Here is a 25279-nt window from a genome sequence, read left to right on the forward strand (position 1 = left end):
TAAATTCAAAAAGTTGCAAAATTACACATTCGATGTCATTCGTATTTGAACTTTAATCTCATTCTGAAAAATACGAATTTTAGTAAATATACCCCAATATGTGTTCCATATGATGACTGAAGCTGTTTTTGTACAGGGCTAGATCAATGTAAATAAAGCTGGATAAGGGATAACAGGTTTAATGTATGAATTGTGTAATGCGCTTTCCTAGTAATATTTATGGGGTAACATGGCACATACAGTACTTTGTGGCATACCCAATTTAGCAGGACACTCCACAACGTTATTAGTAGATATAATATATCAGCAAAACTTTGAACCTGATCAGCAAGATATTCACCATAATTGACTGTCATCCTGGGGAGTTTGGCCTTCCTGATCCTGAATAATATTATCATTCCAGTGTGGGAATTTATTTGTGACACCATGTTCAGAGGTGCACACTGCAGATATTAACATTATCCAACATCTATTGGGTATAAGGGAAAATTAGCAAATGTAATGGCTTTGGCACCATCATAGCAGTGTTTTAGCAGATCTATGGGGGTAATTCAGAGTTGATCGCAGCAGCAAATTTGTTAGCAGTTGGGCAAAACCATGTGCACTGCAGGGGGGGGCAGATATAACATGTGTAGCAGTAGCGGCTCTTGCTGTGGGCAAACGGGATTTTTACCCGGGGCGTCGCAGTCCTGGGGGCGCCGCTACCGCCTGTCCCTTTTCACTGGTGCCGTGCGGTGCGCCTTACGTCACTGCGCACTGCACGGCATTGTGGGAGCGGCATCAGAGGCTAGAGGTTATAACTGACCTCTAGTGCCTGTGTGCAGCACTATCGGAGAGACGTCATGACGTCTCTTCCATAGATCCGAGGAGCGGCGGCCGGAGACGGAGGACAGCAGCAGCAGTCTGGAAGCAGGAGCGGGGCTGGTGAGTATTTTTTTTTGTAAGCGCAGCTACCCGGGCCACAGCAACAGGGGGCACATCTACTGAGGGCGTAGCAACAGGGGGCACATCTACTGAGGGCACAGCAAAAGGGGGCAAAACTACAGGGGCACAGCGGGTGTAGTATGGTATGCTGGCGGCCGGGCTCCCGGCGACCAGCATACCAGCGCCGGGAGCCCGACCGCCGGCATACCGAAACCGTGGCGAGCGCAAAGGAGCACCTTGCGGGCTCGCTGCAGGCACGGTGGCGCGCTACGCGTGCCACGCTATTTTATTCTCCCTCCAGGGGGGTCGTGGACCCCCACGAGGGAGAATATATGTTGGTATGCCGGTTGTCGGGATTCCGGCGCCGGTATACTGTGCGCCGGGATCCCGACATTCGGCATACTGAAGACCACCAGGCACAGCAACAGGGAGGCACAGCAATGAGGCACAACTACTGAGGGCACAGCAACAGGGGGGCACAACTACTGAGGGCACAGAAACAGGGGGCACAACTACTGAGGGCACAGCAACAGGGGGCAAAACTAGTGAGGGCACAGCAACAGGGGGCACAACTACTGAGGGCACAGCAATAGGGGGCAAAACTACAGGGGCACAACTACTGAGGGCACAGCAACAGTGGGCAAAACTACAGGGGCACAGCAACAGGGGGCAAAAGTACAGGGGGCACAACTGAGGGCACAGCAACAGGGGGCACAACTACAGGGGAACAACTACTGAGAGCACAGCAACAGGGGGCACAGCAGCAGGGGGCAAAACTACTGAGGGCACAGCTACAGGGGGCAAATCTACTGGGGGCAAGGCTACAGGGGGCATAATTGTGGCCACGCCCCTTCCCTATGAAGCCACGCACCTATTTTTTGCGCACTAACCCCGTTTTACCTGTCGGGGAGGTGTGTGTTTGTGTGGGGGGCGCGCCAAAGGAAACTTTCGCCATGGGCGCCACAAGGTCTAGAACCGGCCTGATGTGCAGAGAGAGTAAGATCTGTATGTGTTCAATCTGAAATCTGAACTGCAGTGTAAAAATAAAGCAGCCAGTATTTACCCTGCACAGAAACAATATAAATATAACCCACCCAAATCTATCTCTCTCTGCAAATGTTATATCTGCTCCCCCTGCAGTGCACATGGTTTTGCCCAACTGCTAACAAATTTGCTGCTGCGATAAACTCTGAATTACCCCCTTTGTGGACCTTGCTGAGAACTGGATTTCCCATTCAGACAATAAATTCTGCAAAATGCATATTTCCCCATTTTACATTGGTGGGTCATGTAGATGCTCTCCAAATAATTATCTACCTTTTACTTAGTCTTTTCAAGGCTAGCTCAGCCTCTGTTATAACCCCAGGTTCTGTGGATAAAACTGTAAAAAGTTCTTACACATGCAAGTTTAAAAAAAGTTCAGCTGTTAGCTAGATAACTAAAGTATGGTGGTGCAGTACACACAGTAGCAGATCTTGCCACGGGCAAGCAGGACTTTTGCCCAGGGCATCGCCTTCCGGAGGGCGCCGGCGCCATCCGGAGGGCGCCGCACCATGGCAAGATCCGCCACTGTGGCCCCCGCTTTAAAGGGAACCAGACGCGTAGCGTCTAGTTTCCCTTCGTGGAGGACCTTTGTTGTGCGGTGCGCGATGACGTCATCGCGCACCACACAGCATAGTGGCACAGACACTAGGGGTCATAATTGACCTCTAGTGTCTATACTGTTCTATGGGAGAGACGTAATAACGTCTCTCCCATAGATCGAGGAGAAGAGAGGAGGTCTGCAGCGGTCTGGATCAGGAACGGGGATAGTAAGTCTACTTTTTTTTATTTTTATTTCAGAGGCGTTACAGGGGGCACAAATGGGGGCGTAACCACGCCCCCATTTGAAGCCACGCCCCTATACTTTGCCCGGGGCGCCACAAGGGCAAGAACCGGCCCTGAGTACACATCACAGCTGTTAGTAAAAAAGGGACGCTATCCATTACTCAATTTTTTATTAAAACCCATTCACTTGTAACAAATAGACACATTTTCCCTTAGCTTGCCAAAACATTAAATGGATAGCATTACACATTTAATAAATAGCTGTATTTCCTGTGGACCAGAGACAGTATTGCATTTATAGCTTTTTTGTTTAATAAATAGACCTTCTCTCAACCAGGTCCAAAAATGGAATTATTAACACTGAGTAACACTTGGAATGCATTTAGCACAGATATCCCCTCACTGTTATGCGTTATTTTATATAAAATTTTAAAAAAGCAGGAAAATAGAAGTGTTCAAAATGACAGTAATGTGGTGTTTCAACTGATTCTAAACAGTATTTTTAGTGTTATGTTTTACTTTTCTATACATGTACATTTCACTTTTGGTCCAAACATTTGCAAACTTTGGTGCAAATGTGTAAATAGATATGCTAAATAGCAAATACAGGGGGTCATTCCAAGTTGATCGCTCGCTGCAGATTTTCGCATTGCAGCGATCAGGTGAAAAAATGGCATTTATGCACATGCGTATGACCCGCAATGCGCACGCATGACGTACGTGTACAAAGCCCTTTTGTTATGATTCCAGCACTCTGGTCTGAGGAGATCTTATTGCAAGGACCGGAGCACTGGAACGTAATGCTGGGAAAGGGGAATGGAAAGGGAATAGCCCCTGGCGCCCTATCTCCGTTGTCTCGCCCGTGCTGTCAGTACACTCTTGCGAGACTATGGTTGCTTGAGCCCATGGCAGCCGCGTTTGAAGGGCGGATTACGTCTGCCCAACTTCGATGCCCCCTCAGGTCTTAATGAGAGACAAAGAGTGTACCGAGACAGGGTGATAACAAGGGGCCCTCTTACTGAAACAACCAGAGCCAGGGGCTACTAACTAGCCTAAAACTAAATGTATGTGCAGCTTGCCGCCAAAGGAAAAGAACAACAAAAGAAATGCTGACCACACGCCCACACAATACTTTTGTGTACCGGCGGTGACAGCATAAGCAGAACCCTCTGCAAAACACCAGTGACAGAAATAATAATGGAATACAGCGGCCTAGGCCGACGGACGCGGCAGAGCCGCTACTCACGGAACCAGTACGAATACTGGCAAACGGACAGGAACTCCCAATGCTGCTGACACAGACTCTTAGAACTGGAGGACAGGCAGAATCCCAAACGAAAGACCGGTGGACACCAAGAAGCCAGAAACTTGACCAGGCACAGGCAAAGGCACTGGACCTCAGGACAGGAACGCCTCACGGCAGGACACGGGATCAGACATAGGAATCGACACAGGGACTGACTCAGGAATCGACACAGGAAGCTCAGGAACTAGCAGGAACCAAGCTCAGAACTCAAGCAGACTAGATACCCAGAAATATCACCAGCGTCTGTGAATTGCAGTCAGCCAGCATATAACAGAGAGGCCTAATTAATAATCTCATGCAGCTGCCCTGTTGCACGACTCCAAACTGACAAGATGCAATTAGCAGCCAGGTGAGGCTGAACACATGGGAACAAGCTGCAATTACACAGACTCACCAGCGGCAGCAGACAAGAGTATTCTAAAACAGAGCAACAGGAAATCTTGGCATGCAAGACAACTTTATAAACATAAAATAGGAATGAACCACTACCTGTGGTTCATAACAGTATCCCCTCCTTAAGGGTGAGCTCCGAGCACCCCATGACACCCACGGGGAACATGAACAGAAGTATAACATAAAATACATAACCAAAATGCAAAAATGGAAATGAGCCACAGCCGTGGCTCATAACACCTTTGTGGTTGTGCTCAGGTTCTAGCAAAGTTTTCAGTCGCACTGATGGCCGCAGGAAGATTGACAGGAAGCGGGCGTTACTGGGTGCCAACTGACCGTTTTCAGGGAGTGTTTGCAAAAACGCAGGCGTGTCTGAAAAAAACGCAGGCGTGTCTGGGCGTTCGCTGGGCGGGTGTATGATGTCAAATCCAGACACGAATTGGCTGAAGAGATCGCTAGCACTGCGTAAGTTCAGAGCTACTCTGAAACTGCACAAAGTGTTTTTGCAGAGCTCGGCTGCACAGGCGTTCACACTTCTGCTAAGCTAAAATACACTCCCCAGTGGGCGGCGGCATAGCGTTTGCATGGCTGCTAAAAACTGCTAGTGAGCGATCAATTCGGAATTACCCCCATAGTGTAATAGTGAAGAAATAATACACTAATGACCATTTGACCATTATATGTGCAGTATACCACAAACATCATTAGTTATAACACAACCATATGCTCTCTCATATTTATCTAGCATGCTCCATAGACTATCCGTATCTCTCACAAACAATCCACGTGCTAATTTATATGTTGGGATATGTGAATGAAGAATAGTGAACAATTTACCAATCTTTATTGTACTTGAGACATATGGTATAGAACATGTTGGGGAGTCCTTTAGGCTGGAGGGCTAGAACTGGGTAATACACAATAGTAGTCACAGAAGTCGAGACTTGCACACTGACTGCAAAGAGTTAAGGAAGCTGAGGATTGCACATTGGTTACAGAGTCATAGTAGCTGAGGCTTGCACATGGGTTGCAGAGAGTTATACTATATAGCTAGGTCCGGAACAAGAATTGGAGATACACAGGACTGTCTTGTCAGGAACAAGGTTTTCAAATACATCAGATTGACAAATAAGAAACAAGGTTTGAAGAAACACAAGATTGCCAAATCAGGAGCAGGATCTGCATATACACAAATCAATTTTGTTATCATGAATGCTGGAAAGGCCAGGCCATAGAAAAGTTTATTTACTGCTGTATTGCTGAACAGCATCAGTGGCAGATCCAAAATGGTCTCATCTCTCCCTATATGATGTGCCGTTGCGCTGCTATACAGAGACCAGCAGTAATCGACAGGTGAGAAGTATTATGGGAGGGGAGCATACTGATCACCTTCCCCTGGATCTGCCTCTGAACAGCAGGAATCCTCAATACTGCTGTACCTCTAGCTGGAGCCTGGTACTGCAATCAACAAGCTCTGGTGTTTACAAAGACCAGGTGCCTTAGATTTACTAAGCAGTAGCTTTTACACTTAAAGCCAAACAAATTCAGCCGAGAAAGCTCTAAGCCAGATCCAGGGATCACAGTGTTCATCAGTGGCGGCTGCTACCCAAGGAGGGGGGGGGGGGGGGCGACGACGACACATAAACATACATGTAATGTTGTAAGTAATATATATGCTGGGGCCAGGGTTATAGAGGAAAGACAGGCTGAGTGCCATGTCCCGCGGGGCATTGGCGGCTCAGTGAAACACATTTCAGCCGGCACATACTGTGTTTTACATACTGTACAAAATTAAATGTATGTTTATGTGTTAACTGGGTATGGGTCACTAGGTTGACAAGATTTAGGTCGACAGTCATTAGGGCAACCACTATTGGTCGACATGCACTAGGTCGACATGGTCATTAGGTCGACATTGTCATTAGGTTGTCATGAACACGGTCGACTTGGGGAAAGGTCGACATGAGTTTTGTTTTTAGTTTTTTTTGGTGTCGTTTTCTTCGTAAAGTGATGGGGAACCCCAATTAGTGTAACGTGTCCCCTCCCGTGGCTCACCGGGCAAGGTGCCAATTGTAGTCCACTTGGATCGTAAAGTATGAAAAAGTTTAAATAAAAAAAAACAAAAAACCTGTCGACCTTTATCCATGTTGACCTAATGACCATGTCGCTCTAGTGCATGTCAACCAATAGTGGTCGACCTAATGACTGTCGACCTAAGTCTTGTCGACCTAATGACCATAAGCCATTTTAACTGCCCCCCTAGACATGCAATGTATGGTCTGTGCTGCACCCTACGGACAGCAACCTCCAACGGTCCTCATACTGCAACAGAAAGCAGTGTTCCCTGCAGGATCAAAGGGTTTTGAATGGGAAAATGGAGTGTGGCAGCCAAAACACTGTAACGTTCTTGCAGGGTTCACAAGTGTTTGAACTTTTAAAACTATTACATAAATTTCACATATTCTTTTTTATATTTACATTAAACTCACTGGTTGAGCACACTAAAATCATAGCAGGCACAGAGAGTGTACGATGGACCCAGCCACATCCTTTAAGTCCTCTTACAAATGTTACTTAACGCTGCGACTGGTACTCAATGTTCTTATTTATTGTGTACAACCAATGCTGATTTCTTTTTAATAAACTCCTCAGCTGGAACTCATTGCATGTTCCCTGGATAGAAATCCTTTTTTTAGCCAAGCTGGTTCATCTGTCAAGGCCCTACCCTGCACGCCTGAAATATTTTCACAGATAGTTTTCAATGTCTCAGATAAGTTGACATTGCTAGGAAAAGTCTTCCTATAGCTCCATTAAATGACATTTGTTAGCATGCAACATGCTCCCTTATATATTATTTTTACCAGTTATTTACATAGCGCAGTCATATTCTGCAGCACTTTACAGAGAATATTTGTCCATTCACATCAGTCCCACACACACACACTAAGCATTTTTCAGTGAGTATTGGAAGGGTTCTTTACTGTAAGAGTTTTAGGGCGAGAAATTATTTGCTATAAGAGATGATGAAAATTAATTTACAGATTTAAAAAATGTCTGTTGTACAGAAACCGGTATGTGTAGCTATATAGAGGGAATTATTGTGGTGATAGTCCGGGAAATGTATCCAAATGCTAGTTTCAGAGTCATTAAGGAATGTTTTTTTCCCCCCTGTGCAGCTATATTGACAGTTTTCACACTGGGGTGGTTTGTTTTGCTCTAGATCAATGCAATTAAAGATACGGTGGAGTTGAACTTGGTGGAGCTGTATAGTTTGTTATTTTCAACCTTCCTATGTAACTATGATCAGTGAATGCTTTGCAGTGACTTTATGCAGAACATGATAGAAACACATGTCAAACAAAAACAGAATTTTGTAACTTTCTCCCTTTTTCTACCTTCACAAAGCATTCAATAATAAGCCATTGTATCCTAGATTCCTGAAGGGTGTGTAACAACTAACATATTCTTGTGAAACAAAATCTCATTAATCTGCAGTTATTGATAGCAGATGTCTATTCTATATGGTTTTCATCTTCTCCAAATGTTAATCAGAGAATACATAATAGGCAATCTTTAAGAAGTGTTTACTTTCAATATATTTTACATAGAAAGCAAAGGAACATTTCTTAATGTAAAGGAGCTTGTCTGCATAGGGCACTGCAAACATGGCGAATGTTATAGGCCCTACACACTGGCCGATTTTCAGAAAGATATGAACGAACTCGTTCATATCTTTCAGTGTGGAGACTCCAGCGATGAACGATGCGCGTCCCCGCGCTCGTTCATCGCTGGTCTCCCGTCGGCTGTGCATGCAGGCCAATATGGACGATCTCGTCCATATTTGCCTGCACTTCAATGCAGCAGCGTGACGGGGGGAGTGAAGAAACTTCACTCCCCCCGTCACTGCCCCCCCGCCGCCGGGTCGCTCGTCGGCCGTATCGGCACCTCGGCGGCGCATCGGGAAATGAGTAGGGCCCATTAGGCAGATATCCAATGCAGGAGAACAAACTTTCAAATAAAGAAATTTGGATTGCAGCTCTTTTGGCCATTATTTTTCCAATGAGTTCTCAATATGTGACCCAGATTAGCCCTGTGATAGAACTCCTGCCCAGGGAAATAATTTAATAAATTAATAAAAAAATACTTGTCTAGCGTATGGAAGCTACTATATATCTTTTATAAATGTGAGTATTTTTTTCACAGGTCAGTACTACTCAATCATGTTTTTAAAACATATTAAATAGAACACGGCCTCAAAATGAAATGTCACCTTTAGCAGAAACCTGCCACAAGGCCAATTCATCATGCCATGCTAAAATGCTTGGGACTTATGCTAAGCAGTGATCTGTATTGTTCCAAAAGAATTAAACAATATAATGTTGTATTGGCCTTGGAAAATATTAATGTATGGCTATACTACAGACAAGTGTTTTCCAACCTCGGTCCTCAGGGCACATTAACAGTCCAGGTTTTAGTGATAGTCATGCTTGAGCACAGATTATTAACAGTTTCTTATCTAGAGCAGCAAATGTCGTTGCGCTTTACAATTGGAAACAACGGTGATAAAACAAAACTGGGTAATAACAGATAGTAACAGAGGTAAGAGGGCCCTGCTCGCAAGCTACCAAATCTATACATGGTTCAATCAAAATAACTGAGGTACTAATGAAGTCACCTGTGCTCAAGTATGGCTATCTTTCAAATATTAAGCACTAAAATTATTTTTCTATTTCCACTGGTCAGAAGTATGGTCTTTCAATACATTACACCTGCCAGCATGGCTTAGTACACGTACTGTAGATTTGTGTGATGGAAAAAAAAAATGTTTTAAACTGTACTACAACAGCACTTCAAATACTGTAAAGATATTACATTTAAAAAAGGATTTTAAATAATGAACCACTGTTATATATGTTAGACAGTGGATCACTCTGCTGTCTGTCTTCGTACCCAGCACTAGAGGCAGCTTCCCTGCTCTAGTGTTTTCCCTCCTAGTGTTAGCTCAGTGGAGGAGGAGGTGCTTAGTGCACAGTCTGAGAGAGTTGTTCCTGGAGAGACAACTGCACTGATGTACAGCTTCTACTCGCCTCAGTGTGTGACCTTGTCTACCCCACAGCCGCATCCTGTGTGTACTGAGACGCTGTGTCACCGCTGTACTGCTTCACATGTATACTGTGAGTTCCTGCTGCTGCAGAACATCTTCTATATACTACACGCTGTTATCTTTGTTATCTGAATTAACCAATCATCCTGGTTAAGTGCCGTTGTGTGGACTAACATCCCTATCCGACACCGCAACACTCTGCCAACAGGATATGGGCCCAGGACCCCAAGTTGGAAAGGCATTCTAAAACAGAGGTAATGAGTACTTTTATTAAATATAGAGTAGAATGTACAGTACAGGGAACAGCATGAACTTTACAAAGCTAAAAGGCTCAGGGAATTACACAACGTGGAAATTCGCCAAGGAGATGCCGCTTAAGCGGGAGAAGTTGTGGAAAGTCACAATTGAGCCAGAAGCAGACCCAGTTGAAGTGGATAGAGCCATCGGGATGATTGGCTTGGCCGTGGAACAACACGTCTACTCCATTATCAGTTCGAAAGTGTCAGCCAAAGACATGTGGACAGCTCAGCAAATGGCGTATGAGGACAAAGGTCTGATGAGAAGAATAAACTTGAGGCATACGCTGTATGGGACAAAGTTAAGTGCCTGTAAGGACAGGAATGATTATATTGCTAAAATACTGTCAGTAGCTCAGCAGTTGGCATCTGTGGGGTCACAGGTGGATGACGAGAAAGTGGCGGTGGCGATGTTACAAAATCTGACACCAGAATTCGATTTCCTGGTAGTAGCTTGGAGTCTAACGATACCAAGCTGATAACAGAAATTGTAAGAGCCAAGCTGCTGCAGTTCCAAGAACATAATCCTGTCGATACATATCCTGAGGGTTCTGCCTTATACAGAAAAGGTTCTAAGTCCAGAAAGCTCAAGTAATTTATATGTCACAAGGTGTGGCACAAGGCCTCAGATTGCAGACTGAGAAATTGCAGTGGTACGCAGAAGAAGCGTGACAAAGCAAATAAGTCAGTATTGAAAGTAGCAGATAGTCACAAGAAGGATTGCTGGTACATGGACTCGGGGGCCACGAGGCATTTCAGTTGTAATCAGGAATGGTTTCATTCACTGACAGCATGTGAACCCATTACAGTAAAAGGGATTGGAGACAAGGTCCTTACTGCTTCAAAATTTGGGACAAACACAGTGCATCTAAGAATTAAAGGTGAAACAGTTATTACGGACATCCAAGACGTCTTGTTCGTGCCAGAATTGGGAAGCAATCTCATTGCTATAAGCGTCCTGGAGAAAAAGGGTTACGAAGTCCAGTTTGAAAAGGGCAAATGTATGGTACAAAATGAGAAAGGGACTAATTGCTTCAGCAACCCGGTGCAACCAACTGTATGTCCTAGCCACCAAGTAGTGTTCTGCAATGACAGCCTCTGATTCAAACCAGTTGATGGAGCTGTGGCACAGGCGCATAGGTCACCTGGGATATGACAACGTCCAAAAACTACTCGATGGAATGGCAACTGGAATCACTGTAATACTGAGAGACCTGTGTGTGAGAGTTGTATAAAAGGAAAGCAGACTCGCACCCCATTCCCTAAGTCTGCTAGTAAAGCGGAAATACCACTAGCCCTAGTGCATACTGACGTATGTTGTCCGATGGAGATGGAATCAATGAGTGTCTACAGGTATTTTATAACATTTATTGATAATGCCACAAGGATGACATGTGTATTTCATGAAAGCTAAAAGTGAAGTTTCAATAAAATTGTGGAATACAAGAACCTGGTGGAGACTCAGACGGGCCTGAAACTAATAGTCTTGAGATCCGACAATGGCAGAGAGTATGACAACAGAGCTATAGTACAGTTCCTGAAAAAAAAAATGGCATACTGCATCAACTAACAATTGCTTACACGCCAGATCAAAATGGTGTGAGCATGCAAATCGTACAATTGTTGAGAGAGCCCGGACTATGTTGAGTGATGCAGGCCTGAAGAAAAGCTTTTGGGCGGAAGCAGTGTCTACTGCAGTATATCTTAAAAACCGTGTGCCCACAGTTGCCGTAAAAAGTAAAATGCCACTGGACAGTAGTGACACTAGTGCACAGTCTGAGAGAGTTCTTCCTGGAGAGACAATTGCACTGACTTGCAGCTTCTACGCTCTTCAGTGTGTGACCTTGTCTACCCCGCAGCCGCATCCTGTGTGTACTGAGACGCTGTATACTGTGAGTCCCTGCTGCTGAACATCTTCTATATACTACAAGCTGTTATCTCTGTTATCTGAATTAACCAATCATCCTGGTTAAGTGCAGTTGTGTGGACTAACATCCCTACCTGACACCGCAACACTCTGCCAATAATATAAACTGTACTAGAATGTGCCATAATACTGCTTTTATTTTTGTTGCAGTACTACTTGTAATGTTATTACCCTCACCTGTGTCAAAAGGCACAATTACTGCCACTGCAGGGCATTCAGTGACTCTAGGGGAGGTTGTGAGGAGGAGGATGGAAATATTGGTCTGGAGTTCATTTATATTTGATATTAAATTGAATTATGTATTGACCAGTAGTAAGAAATCCAGAATAAATACATTTTGATTCCATGATAAAAATAAAATGCCAAATCGTGAGTATTTTTAAAGACACTTGTACAATTGCCCGAGTTTTTTATGTCCTTTAGAAAGAGATTTGAATAAGTGGTAATCACTTTTTGTTAATCTCATTGAAAGAGTGATTAAGGATCGTTTATTAAGCACACACTCACACAGCTTCTTTATTTGTGGGCCCTAACCCTCACTCCAAAACTTACCATCGGGATGCCATCGGTCGGGGGTCCGGCACCAAGATTAGGTGAGGTGTTGGGATTCCGGGGTCGCCGGCATTCAGTGCGCTGGGATGCTGACTCCATCCGATTTATTCACCAATGGCATTACATGGTGCACTCCCACTTTTCAGCCCCTAGAACTGTTATAAGATGTATGTGCCTAGATTTGCAAACACACATGGAGCCTGATTCCAATGCTGTCGCAACTTCAATGGTGTCACAACTGAGTGATTATTGGTAGACCGTGCAAGAGTGGTGACTGCAGTTCGCGTGCGCAAAGGTACCCCTGAGATGCCACTCACAGTAAAGAATCAGGTGCGGAGTGATTGACAGGAAGAGACCATTTGGGGGAGGTAGCGGGGAGTGTCTGTAGAAACGCAGACGTGTCATGACTGTATTGGGGCATGACTCAGATTGCGACTGCGATCTCAAATGTATAAAACAAGGTGCCAGCGTCGCAGCTCCTGCAGTCATACTGTGCAGCCGTGAAGGCACTCAGAAAGTCGATGTTCCTCGCATCTGCATTGCAGTTTTGACGGAGTACGCAGTTGCTGAGCGTGCTGCGATTGGTGGGAGTTTCTGTTCACTTGTGGGTGGCTGATTCACTTGCGATGCCTTACAGTTCTGTGACTGAAAAGGGTCGCTGCATACGTTAGCATTGCGATCGCATCTGAGTCAGGCCCATAGTGAAAAGAGTACATAGGGGGTTATATAGAGTCCATAGCAGTTTTTGCTAAATTAACAAAAACCTGCTAAAGATCAAATCGCATGCTGTGAGCCGCCCAACACAGGGCAAGACCATCCAGCATGTATGGAGCAACCCCTCAATGCGATTGCAATTCAATTGCATCACAGAATCCAGAATTAGAGGTTGACCCCTGCCTTTGCAGCCTGGCTGCATAAGCAGGCACACCGCTGGCATGTTTCCAATCACAGTAGAAACACAGGCGACATCATGGGGCCAACCCGCAAACGCCCATGACACGCCTGCGTTTCCTGCTCCACTCCCCCCAACGTCACATCGTTACCCCCAAACGCCCGTCGCCTTTCAATCATTTTGCAATCGCATCCTTACGGGATCGCATAATGAAAGTTTGCAACCGCGGCGCGTGTGCAGATGGCCGCTGTGCAGCCTTTTGTGATTTTTCTGAAATTGCGTCCACCGCTGAATATCCACCATAGATCACTATAGACCAAACCTTCATGAATCTCAACTTTGTTCTCCAGAACCCCCGCTTATTTCTATTTTTATTTAGGTCTTAAATGAATCATTACAATGAGAGGGCATCATGCCTGTTTCATGTGTTCATTTTGAGCATTCTCAATTTTTAATTTCCCTTGCTGAAATCTAGAAATGTGCTTTTATGTAACATCGCAGCAGGAAGTGCAAGATGTGCTTGGCTGGAAGTATAATCTAGCTTTGCTAAGCGTTGCACATATCCTTACCCTCATATGACCTTAGGTGACAAAGCTTGTAATGATAACAGGAAAACTGAAGCCAAAACACATGCATTGTTATAGATTTGCATCATGAGTGCACCAGTCTCATTAGGCTAAACTAATTGATGTGTCAGTTGTGAAATTGTAATTCCTTCAAAACCTCTGAAATTGCCACATAGTTTTACTGGTGTTCTAAAATGTAAATGTCTGTTCTGAATCTGCATAATTGTTAGAGACCAATTCATTTTAAATTCTTCAAAGCTGCTTACGATTCATCTATTTGACATATAATTGTTAATAATTCCTTCAAGTAAATGCACAGGTTGAAGTTCTATTAACCACCTTATAAAGAACAGGGATTTAGCCTCTGATAACAATTTAAGGTCCATAAGCATTATCACTGCTTATGCACTTCAGCTAATCTTAAATGTAATGTAGCTGCTTACAGTTTAGTTATCTAACCGGCTTCTCCTTAAGCGTCATTAACTGACAGCATTCATCTACTTCCCGTCAGGCCTAAAATAGGAAATCCAATAAAGATTTGTAATGTAGCCATTACCAGGACAACTGTAAAGTTGTCAGGCTAGTACTAGATAGGACAATAAATTAATGGTTGTGTCAGGAGTCCATTAGCTCTTACAGGCCAGAACAGGGGACGGTAACTTGTGGTAACCTGTTATTTTCATATCTCTTTCTGTACTTATTTCCCACTTGAAGGGAGCTGTTATGGTTCACCAATAGCTCATACTGAAATATGAGGCATATTTTCTTATTTCTGCATCCTACTTTAAATACTGTATAATCAATTCTTTTTAACCACTTAACGGACAATATTTTTCCAAAAAAAAGCTGCAATTTTTTTTTTTTTTTATGAGTGAAATAGGTGAAGAACATGAATTTAACCTTATCCAAAATTATTTTAGTTAAATCTTACTTTAAATCTTTACTTTAAATTTTTTTTAAAAATTGTCAAACGTCGGAACATTGGTTGGGAAGATCGGTAACATCGCAACATTACTTTTTACCCCCAAGACGGCTGCCAGGTACACAGGGCGGGACTGGGGGTGGCTTGAGGGGGGGGGGGGGGGGTGTTTTACACTTTGCCAATGGCTGCTGTTGCCTGCAGCCGCCGGGTGGGGGTCCTGCCGTGCTGACCAATCAGCAATGATCGGAAGCACGGCAACACTGAGGGGAGGGTGCAGAGAGGCAGAGGGACCTTCCGGTCCCCCTGACAGCAGCAGCGGGGGAGAGTTTCTCTTCCCTGCAGCTGCTAACACTGTTTATCTGACTGGTCACAGATAAAACACTGCCTGGTGTGGTCGCATCTGATGCGACCACGCCAGGCAAGTGGTTAAATAAAAAACTAAACTAAGAAAAATCACTTGAAGAAACTCAGGATTTTATTTAATTTTAAAATAAGGATCATATAGGGTTGAGATTACCAAAAGATAAAAAAGGGCAGACTAAATGAGCCACGTGGTTCTTATCTGCCGTCAAATTCTATGTTTCTATGTAACATCACTTCCTTCCTATTGCTACCACAGCTCCCATTAAAACAACAGGGATCCCTCCCCCGATGCGCTTAAATAGATTAGCTCCAATCTGACACTTGCACTTCTATCTGCGTGTTATGGTAGACCCTGGACATGGAAGGAGAGGCGTGGTCTAATTGTTGTATAGAAAGGGCAAGTTGCCATAACTATGGATAGATGTATACCAGCTTTAAGAGAGAGGAGGGTGACCGTGTGCAGGATCTGATCATTTGCCTCTCCACTCCGGCAGTGCAGGAGACTCTGGCTTTGTGACAGAGTTTACTGTACATGCGCAGGACTCCTGGAACATGGTGGCAGTGCCTTGTTCCCAGGAACAGCTCTACTGTGCATGTGCAAATCACTGGTGTGTGTGGGCCACACACCTTGAACCCATTATAGACATGTCTAACATGAACCTGGTGCATGTGCTACTGTTGCAGAGCTGCACGCATCTTGGGGGTCATTCCGAGTTGTTCGCTCGCTAGCTTTTTTTTGCAGTGCTGCGATCAGATAGTCGCCGCCTATGGGGGAGTGTATTTTCGCTTTGCAAGTGTGCAAACGCTTGTGCAGCCGAGCGGTACAAAAAAGTTTTGTGCAGTTTCTGAGTAGGTCTGAACTTACTCAGCCGCTGCGATCACTTCAGCCTGTCCGGTCCCGGAATTGACGTCAGACACCCGCCATGCAAACGCTTGGACACGCCTGCGTTTTTCCAACCACTCCCTGAAAATAGTCAGTTTCCACCCACAAACGCCTTCTTCCTGTCAATCTCCTTGCGATCGGCTGTGCGAATGGATTCTTCGTTAAATCAATCGCCCAGCACTGATCCGCTTTGTACCCATATGACGCGCCTGTGCATTGCGGTGCATACGCATGCACAGTTTTGCCAAGTTTTGACCTGCAAAACAAAGCTAGCGTGTGATCAGGTCGGAATGACCCCCCTTGTGAATTGTTACAGAGACTACAGCATCAGAGCAGGGCAGGGTTAAAAATAAGAATTTACTCACCGGTAATTCTATTTCTCGTAGTCCGTAGTGGATGCTGGGAACTCCGAAAGGACCATGGGGAATAGCGGGCTCCGAAGGAGGCTGGGCACTCTAGAAAGATTTAGGACTACCTGGTGTGCACTGGCTCCTCCCACTATGACCCTCCTCCAAGCCTCAGTTAGGACACTGTGCCCGGACGAGCGTACACAATAAGGAAGGATTTTGAATCCCGGGTAAGACTCATACCAGCCACACCAATCACACTGTATAACTCGTGATATTATACCCAGTTAATAGTATGAAACAACTGAGCCTCTCAACAGATGGCTCAACAATAACCCGATTTAGTTAACAATAACTATGTACAAGTATTGCAGATAAACCGCACTTGGGATGGGCGCCCAGCATCCACTACGGACTACGAGAAATAGAATTACCGGTAAGTAAATTCTTATTTTCTCTGACGTCCTAGTGGATGCTGGGAACTCCGAAAGGACCATGGGGATTATACCAAAGCTCCCAAACGGGCGGGAGAGTGCGGATGACTCTGCAGCACCGAATGAGAGAACTCCAGGTCCTCCTTAGCCAGGGTATCAAATTTGTAGAATTTTGCAAACGTGTTTGCCCCTGACCAAGTAGCTGCTCGGCAAAGTTGTAAAGCCGAGACCCCTCGGGCAGCCGCCCAAGATGAGCCCACCTTCCTAGTGGAATGGGCATTTACAGATTTTGGCTGTGGCAGGCCTGCCACAGAATGAGCAAGCTGAATTGTACTACAAATCCAGCGAGCAATAGTCTGCTTAGAAGCAGGAGCACCCAGCTTGTTGGGTGCATACAGGATAAACAGTGAGTCAGATTTTCTGACTCCAGCCGTCCTGGAAACATATATTTTCAGGGACCTGACAACGTCTAGCAACTTGGAGTCCTCCAAGTCCCTAGTAGCCGCAGGCACCACAATAGGCTGGTTCAGGTGAAACGCTGACACCACCTTTGGGAGAAATTGGAGACGAGTCCTCAATTCTGCCCTATCCATATGGAAAATCAGATAAGGGCTTTTACATGATAAAGCCGCCAATTCAGACACACGCCTGGCTGAAGCCAAAGCCAATAACATGACCACTTTCCACGTGAGATATTTCAGATCCACGGTTTTTAGTGGCTCAAACCAATGTGATTTTAAGAAACTCAACATCACGTTGAGATCCCAAGTTTTGAAAGAAAATCGACAGAGCCGAGATCTGTACTTTAATGGAGCCTAGTTTTAGGCCCATTTTAACTCCTGCTTGCAGGAAATGCAGAAATCGACCTAGTTGAAATTCCTCTGTTGGGGCCTTTTCGGCCTCACACCATGCAGCATACTTCCGCCATATGCGGTGATAATGATTTGCTGTAACCTCTTTCCTAGCTTTAATAAGCGTAGGAATGACTTCCTCCTGCATGCCCTTTTCCTTCAGGATCCGGCGTTCAACCGCCATGCCGTCAAACGCAGCCGCGGTAAGTCTTGGAACAGACAGGGCCCCTGCTGTAGCAGGTCTTGTCTGAGCGGCAGAGACCACGGGTCCTCTGAAATCATCTCTTGAAGTTCCGGGTACCACGCTCTTCTTGGCCAATCCGGAACCACGAGAATTGTGTTTACACCTCGCTTTCTTATTATTCTCAATACCTTTGGTATGAGAGGTAGAGGAGGGAACACATAAACTGACTGGTACACCCACGGTGTCACTAGAGCGTCCACAGCTATCGCCTGAGGGTCTCTTGACCTGGCGCAATACCTCTCTAGTTTTTTGTTTAGGCGGGACGCCATCATGTCCACCTGTGGACGACCCCACTGATTTACAATCATTTGGAAGACTTCTGGATGAAGTCCCCACTCTCCCGGGTGGAGGTCGTGCCTGCTGAGAAAGTCTGCTTCCCAGTTGTCCACTCCCGGGATGAACACTGCTGACAGTGCTAGTACATGATTTTCCGCCCATCGGAGAATCCTTGTGGCTTCTGCCATTGCTATCCTGCTTCTTGTGCCGCCCTGTCGATTCACATGGGCGACTGCCGTGATGTTGTCTGACTGGATCAGCACCGGCTGGTGTAGGAGCAGGGATTTTGCTTGACTTAGGGCATTGTAAATGGCCCTTAGTTCCAGAATATTTATGTGAAGGGAAGTCTCCTGACTTGACCATAGTCCTTGGAAGTTTCTTCCCTTTGTGACTGCCCCCCAGCCTCGTAGGCTGGCATCCGTGGTCACCAGGACCCAGTCCTGTATGCCGAATCTGCGGCCCTCCAAAAGATGAGCACTCTGCAGCCACCACAGAAGAGACACCCTGGTTCTTGGGGACAGGGTTATCAAGCGATGCATCTGAAGATGCGATCCGGACCACTTGTCCAACAGGTCCCACTGAAAAATCCTGGCATGGAACCTGCCGAATGGAATTGCTTCGTAAGAAGCTACCATCTTTCCCAGGACCCGCGTGCAGTGATGCACCGATACCTGTTTTGGTTTTAGGAGGTCTCTGACTAGAGAAGACAACTCCCTGGCTTTCTCCTCCGGGAGAAACACTTTTTTCTGGACTGTGTCCAGAATCATTCCCAGGAACATTAGACGTGTCGTCGGGACCAGCTGTGACTTTGGGATATTCAGAATCCAGCCGTGCTGGCGCAGCACTTCCTGAGATAGTGCTACTCCCACTAACAACTGTTCCTTGGATCGTGCCTTTATTAGGAGATCGTCCAAGTATGGGATAATTAAAACTCCCTTTTTTCGAAGGAGTATCATCATTTCCGCCATAACCTTGGTAAATACCCTCGGTGCCGTGGAGAGTCCAAACGGCCGCGTCTGGAATTGGTAATGGCAATCCTGTACCACAAATCTGAGGTACTCCTGGTGAGGATGGTAAATGGGGACATGCAGGTAAGCATCCTTGATGTCCAGGGATACCATGTAATCCCCCTCCTCCAGGCTTGCCATAACCGCCCTGAGCGATTCCATCTTGAACTTGAATTTTTTTATGTGTTCAAGGATTTCAAATTTAAAATGGGTCTCACCGAACCGTCCGGTTTCGGCACCACAAATAGTGTGGAATAGTAACCCCGGCCTTGTTGAAGTAGGGGTACCTTGATTATCACCTGCTGGGAATACAGCTTGTGAATCGCTGCTAGCACCGCCTCCCTGTCTGAGGGAGCAATCGGCAAGGCAGATTTTAGGAACCGGTGGGGTGGAGCCGCCTCGAATTCCAGCTTGTACCCCTGAGATACTATTTGAAGGATCCAGGGATCCACCTGTGAGCGAGCCCACTGATCGCTGAAATTCATGAGGCGGGCCCCCACTGTACCTGGCTCCGCCTGTGGATCCCCACCGTCATGCGGCGGACTTGTCAATATTTTCTGACAGTTTATCCGACCACGCAGCGGCAGCACTGCACATCCATGCTGACGCAATAGCTGGTCTAAGTATAATGCCTGAGTGTGTATATACAGACTTCAGTATCGCCTCCTGCTTTCTATCAGCAGGTTCCTTAAGGGCGGCCGTATCCTGAGACGGTAGTGCCACCTTTTTAGACAAACGTGTGAGCGCTTTATCCACCCTAGGAGGTGTTTCCCAACGTAACCTATCCTCTGGCGGGAAAGGGAACGCCATTAGTACCTTCTTAGGAATTACCAATTTCTTATCAGGGGAAGCCCACGCTTCTTCACACACTTCATTTAATTCATCTGACGGGGGAAAAACTACAGGTAGTTTTTTCTCCCCAAACATAATACCCTTTTTTGTGGTACCTGGATGTAAATCAGAGATATTTAACACCTCTTTCATTGCCTCAAACATGCAGTGAATGGCCTTAATGGGCATTAAATTTGACTCATCGTCGTCGACACTGGTGTCAGTATCCGTGTCGACATCTACTTGTGCCATCTGAGATAGCGGGCGTTTCAGAGCCCCTGATGACTTTTGAGACACCTGGACAGGCACGAGCTGAGAACTCGGCTGTCCCGCAGTCGGCATGTCGTCAAATTTCTTATGTAAGGAGTCTACACGTGCACTCATTTCTTTCCATAAGCACATCCACTCAGGTGTCTGCCCCCCAGGGGGTGACATCCCTTCTAAAGGCATCTGCTCCGCCTCCACCTCATTATCCTCATCAAACATGTCGACACAGCCGTACCGACACACTCCACACACACAGGGAATGCTCTATATAGAGGACAGGACCCACAAAAGCCCTTTGGGGGGACAGAGTGAGAGTATGCCAGCACACACCAGAGCGCTATATAATGCAGGGACTAACTGAGTTATGTCCCTTATAGCTGCTTTTTTTTAAATTCAATAGTTTTTTATTGGTTTTTACAATGTTTTAACATTTAAACATTGCCTAGGGCAAGCATAACATACTTACAACAACCAGACTATAACACTTAAACAAGTAACAACAACATGCTACGGTATTGCAGAGAGAGCATAGTGTGATGTGGTATTAAATATCTCATTCAGAATCATAAATAGCAATAGAGCAGTGGTGATCCAGAATTCCTATATATTAGACCCACATTGTATTATCTTTTATCACGATAACATCGTGCCTTTGGATCCGGCCGGCCACGGGCCATTCACCCCAGAGAACTCACACAAAGACTACTCATATCGGGCAGTTAAATAGATCTAGGGTTCAGCAGTATTCATCCTTGAAGCGAAATAGCGAGAGCTCATCCACCTTCCCCATATAGCAATAAACTTTTTTTCCGCATTCCTGGCCAGATATACGAATTTTTCATGTGCAACCGTAGTATTAACCAGAGCAATCCAGGATTGTGGCGCCGGGGCTTCATTAGCCATCCATAATCTGGCTATGCAAACCTTGGCCAGAGCACTGAGGTTTATAACATATCGTCGACTGGGCGGGTCTAGAGTTTCCTCATCTATAGTTGCCAATATGCAAGAGATAGGTGTAAGTACGGTAGAGGGGATACCCGTACCAACTATGGCCCGTATAACCTCCTCCCAAAACTTCGACACCAGAGGGCATATCCATATCATATGCCAAAAGTCTGCTCCCATAGTGCCGCATTTGGGACATTTTGAGCTGTGGGATCCCCCTATATGTGACAATCGCAGAGGTGACATATATACCCTGTGCAGCACGAACAACTGAATTTGTTGATATCGGACAGATGATGTTGAAAGCCGGCTCGATCCCAGGGCACCCTCCCATATCTCATCCGACACTGGACCTAGGTCAGATTCCCACTTGGTCTTAAGGGAGCTAAGGGGGTCTATATGATGCATTTGAAGTAACCGGCCATATAATTTGGATACTAAGTGACCGGGTCCCACTGTCTGCAACAGCAATTTGACCGGAGAATCAGTAAGCGCCGGCGGGCCATCGGGGAATTGGGCAGACACCGCATGTCTCAATTGAAGGAAGCGATAAAAATACGCTGAGGGGACGTTAAATTCCTGTTGAATCTGCTGGAAAGATCTAAAAAACCCATCAACATACAAGTGTCCCAGTGAAGTCACCCCCCATGGTTCCCACACCTCCCTGACTTGAAGCTGACACAACTCTGGCAATCCATATTTATTGTTCAGCGGAGTGTCAGGGTCAATGCCCTGTCCTTGCAATATCCGATGCGCCAGTCTCCAAACAGTAATATATTGTTTAAAGAGTGGTAGTGCCGATACTTTGACACTTCCACAGAGAAGCAGTCTCAGTGGTGAACCACCTGGGTATTCCTGCAATACCAGCTGAGAATGCAAACTTGAAGTGTCAGATTCATTAACCCATTCCCATAGATGTGCTAGTTGTGCTGCAAAATAATAAAGACGAAAGTTGGGAAGAGCCAGCCCCCCTGAGGTTTTGGGCCTAGTCAGAGTATTAAGTTTCAACCGTGCCCGTTTACTAGCCCAAACCAGAGAGGACATCAAGCCATCTATCTGTTTGAAAGTTTTCTGGGGGATGTATATCGGGGATTGTTGAAGTATGTATAGGAGTTTGGGTTGAAAAACCATTTTTACCAGATTAACCCTCCCTGTAGCCGTCAGGGGCAATTTCCCCCAGACCTTCACCTTATTGCGAAGATAAGATATTTGCGGTGTAATATTAAGGGAAGTAAATTTATGAGGGTCATTGGATATCCATATGCCCAGATACTTAAAGGAATTCACCCATCTTAGCGGGAGAACAACCAATGGGGAGGCAGGGACCTCACCTTGAAGCGGAATAATGGAGGATTTCTCCCAATTGATCAGGAGCCCTGAGTAACATCCGAACTTATTAATAATATCTAAAATCTTAGGCATAGACTCAGCATAGCGATCCACAAATAGCAGGATATCATCGGCATAAAGAGCTATTTTCTCCTCCCTGGTGCCCACGGTGTATCCAATAATCTCAGGGTTCGCTCGCAGAAGACATGCAAGGGGTTCAATGGCTATAGCAAACAGGGTAGGGGACAATGGGCATCCCTGACGAGTGCCTCTGGACAACGGAAAGGAATGTGACACAAAGCCATTCACCGTCACTCTAGCCCGGGGAGAGGAATACATCAGGCGGACAAATTTGATAAAGTTAGGGCCTATACCAAACTTGCGCATGACCCTCCACAAGTACTCCCACTCCACGGAGTCAAAGGCCTTAGCGGCGTCTAGTGATACTACTATGGATGAGGGTGCCTCACGGGGGACCTGTAGATGGGTAAATAATCGTCTGAGATTAATGGATGTTGATTTATTGGGCATAAATCCCGTCTGATCTGGGTGTATGATCTGTGTAATTACCTTATTTAATCTACATGCCAGGATTTTGGCCAGAATTTTGATATCGGTCGGTAGAAGGGAGATAGGTCTATAAGAATCAACCTTCCTATGGTCCTTATCGGGCTTCGGAAGGACAATAATCAATGCCTCCGCCATAGATAATGGGAGGGATTCCTGTGTGAATATTTGACTATATAGCTCAAGCAATTGGGGGACAAAAAAATCTAAATGGCGCCTATATAGCTCAGACGGTATGCCATCGGGCCCTGAAGCCTTCCCATTGGGGGCAGCACTGATCGCATCCGCAATCTCCTCCGGCGAAATAGGTGCCTCGAGGAAGTCATGCGCCTCACCAGTCAGCAAGGGAAGCTGTATAGTCTGTAAATATTCGTCTAATTGCATCGGGGTACAGTCCAGTTTAGAGCTATATAAACGTCTATAGTACGACACGAATTCCGACGCAATCTGTGGGGTCTGCACTACAGTGGTACCGTCTGGGGCCTCTATTTCAACCACGGTATTAGCGGATCTCTCACCTCGTGCCAAAGAGGCTAAATATGATCCCGGCCTATCCCCGGAGGCGTAGAAGGTGTGAGAGGAGAAGAGGAGTCTATGCTGAGTCTTTTCCATTAGACATTCCCTCCATTCCCCCTGCGCTGTCAACCATGCAGATTTGGAACTATCCAAGCAATCCTGTAAGTATTTTACCTCAGCAGCAACACTCAAGGTCTCTAGCTCGGACTCCCGGTGCCTGAAAAAGGTTTTTAAATTAGCCACTCGTTTAATTAGGGTTCCCCGCAAAAAGGCCTTGAACGCATCCCATAAATTAGAGATAGGTTGCCCAGCCTTATTTATCTCAAAAAATTCCCGCCACGCAGTCACCAAATCGGAGCCATCTCCCATATGTACTAGCCAAAACGGGTTAAACTTCCACACTGCCTGGCCTCTAGAGCAGCCAAAGTCCAGGGTCAATGTTAAAGGGGAGTGGTCCGATATACCCCTAGTCTCATATTTGCTATCCTGGACCCTAGGAATCAGATCGTTCGAGAGAAGGGCCAGGTCAATCCTAGAGAACGAGGAGTGGGAATGTGAGAAGCATGAATATTGTTTAGCAGATGGATGTCTCAGTCTCCAGGGATCAACCAGGCCCAGTCCCGACACAACCTCAGCAAAATCATTTCTACCAGAGTGTGGACCAGAGGGATTGGTGGAGAATCTATCCATCGCTTTATCTAAAACATTGTTGAAATCCCCCACACAAACCACGGGTATACCCGGTGACAAGGCCATAAATCCTGCAACCCTTTTTAGGACATCTGAGGAGTACGGGGGGGGCACATATACGGACAGCAAAAGCAGAGGGGTACAGTGGATTTTACACTTTAAAAACACATATCTTCCCCATGGGTCCGTTTGTACTGACTCCAGCACAAAGGGAACTGCCTTCTTTATAAGGATAGAGACCCCCCGAGAGGCAGAAGTGTGTGTGGAATGGAATGCCCACCCTACCCAAGGTCTTTTAAGGGCAAGGGTCTTACTGCCCACCAGGTGGGTCTCCATAAGACATATCACATCAGCGGCATATTGCTTAATTTGTCTAAGCACAAGGGATCTCTTGATCTTGTCATTGAGTCCCCTTACATTCCATGACACCAACCTAAGTCCAACCATGAGGGGTCGTTTTGATAATAAGAGAGGCTACAGCCAGCAGCCAGCCAGATCCATCTTCTCTGTATACAAGAACAAGGCACCACCGCTCAATGAGTAGATTCGTAAGCCACACACACTCAAATTTCGACCATCCATACCAGAAACAACCATAGCCAACAACTTCCCCCCTCCCCCCACCCTGTATACTACTCCCAACCTGCAGCATACTTGGATCCCTGAACCTAATACCGGCTCAAGCCCAGAGCACACACCTTGTTATACCCTGGGTGGAGCCAGAAATACAATGGCCCTAAGAAAGAGAAAACAAAACACAAACAAAACAAAACTTCCCCAGCCTGTAGACTAGTTCGCCCCCATAGGATAGAAAAAGAGGCGAGATATACAAAGTCACCCCCCGGGACTTAAGATCAAATATAATCAGGTATATTCGGACCGCCGATATATCCCTCCTCTCCCCCGGCCCCCCACCCGACATGTCCCAGCATTATTAATATAGTAATTGCCTGTATAAGAAGAATAACAAGACAGAAAATCAGGTAAGTAATTAACCCCCCTACCACCCTCATATCCTCA

The 25279-nt window shown here is 45.9% G+C and overlaps 1 protein-coding gene across 1 annotated transcript in view; it reads left to right on the forward strand.

Moving 5' to 3' along the window:
- PPM1B (protein phosphatase, Mg2+/Mn2+ dependent 1B) overlaps nucleotides 1-25279 on the forward strand; it is a 243948-nt gene that overhangs the window by 15133 nt on the left and 203536 nt on the right. The window lies entirely within an intron of this gene.

Source organism: Pseudophryne corroboree, chromosome 4 (genome assembly GCF_028390025.1).
Source record: "Pseudophryne corroboree isolate aPseCor3 chromosome 4, aPseCor3.hap2, whole genome shotgun sequence".
Lineage (NCBI taxonomy): Eukaryota > Metazoa > Chordata > Amphibia > Anura > Myobatrachidae > Pseudophryne > Pseudophryne corroboree.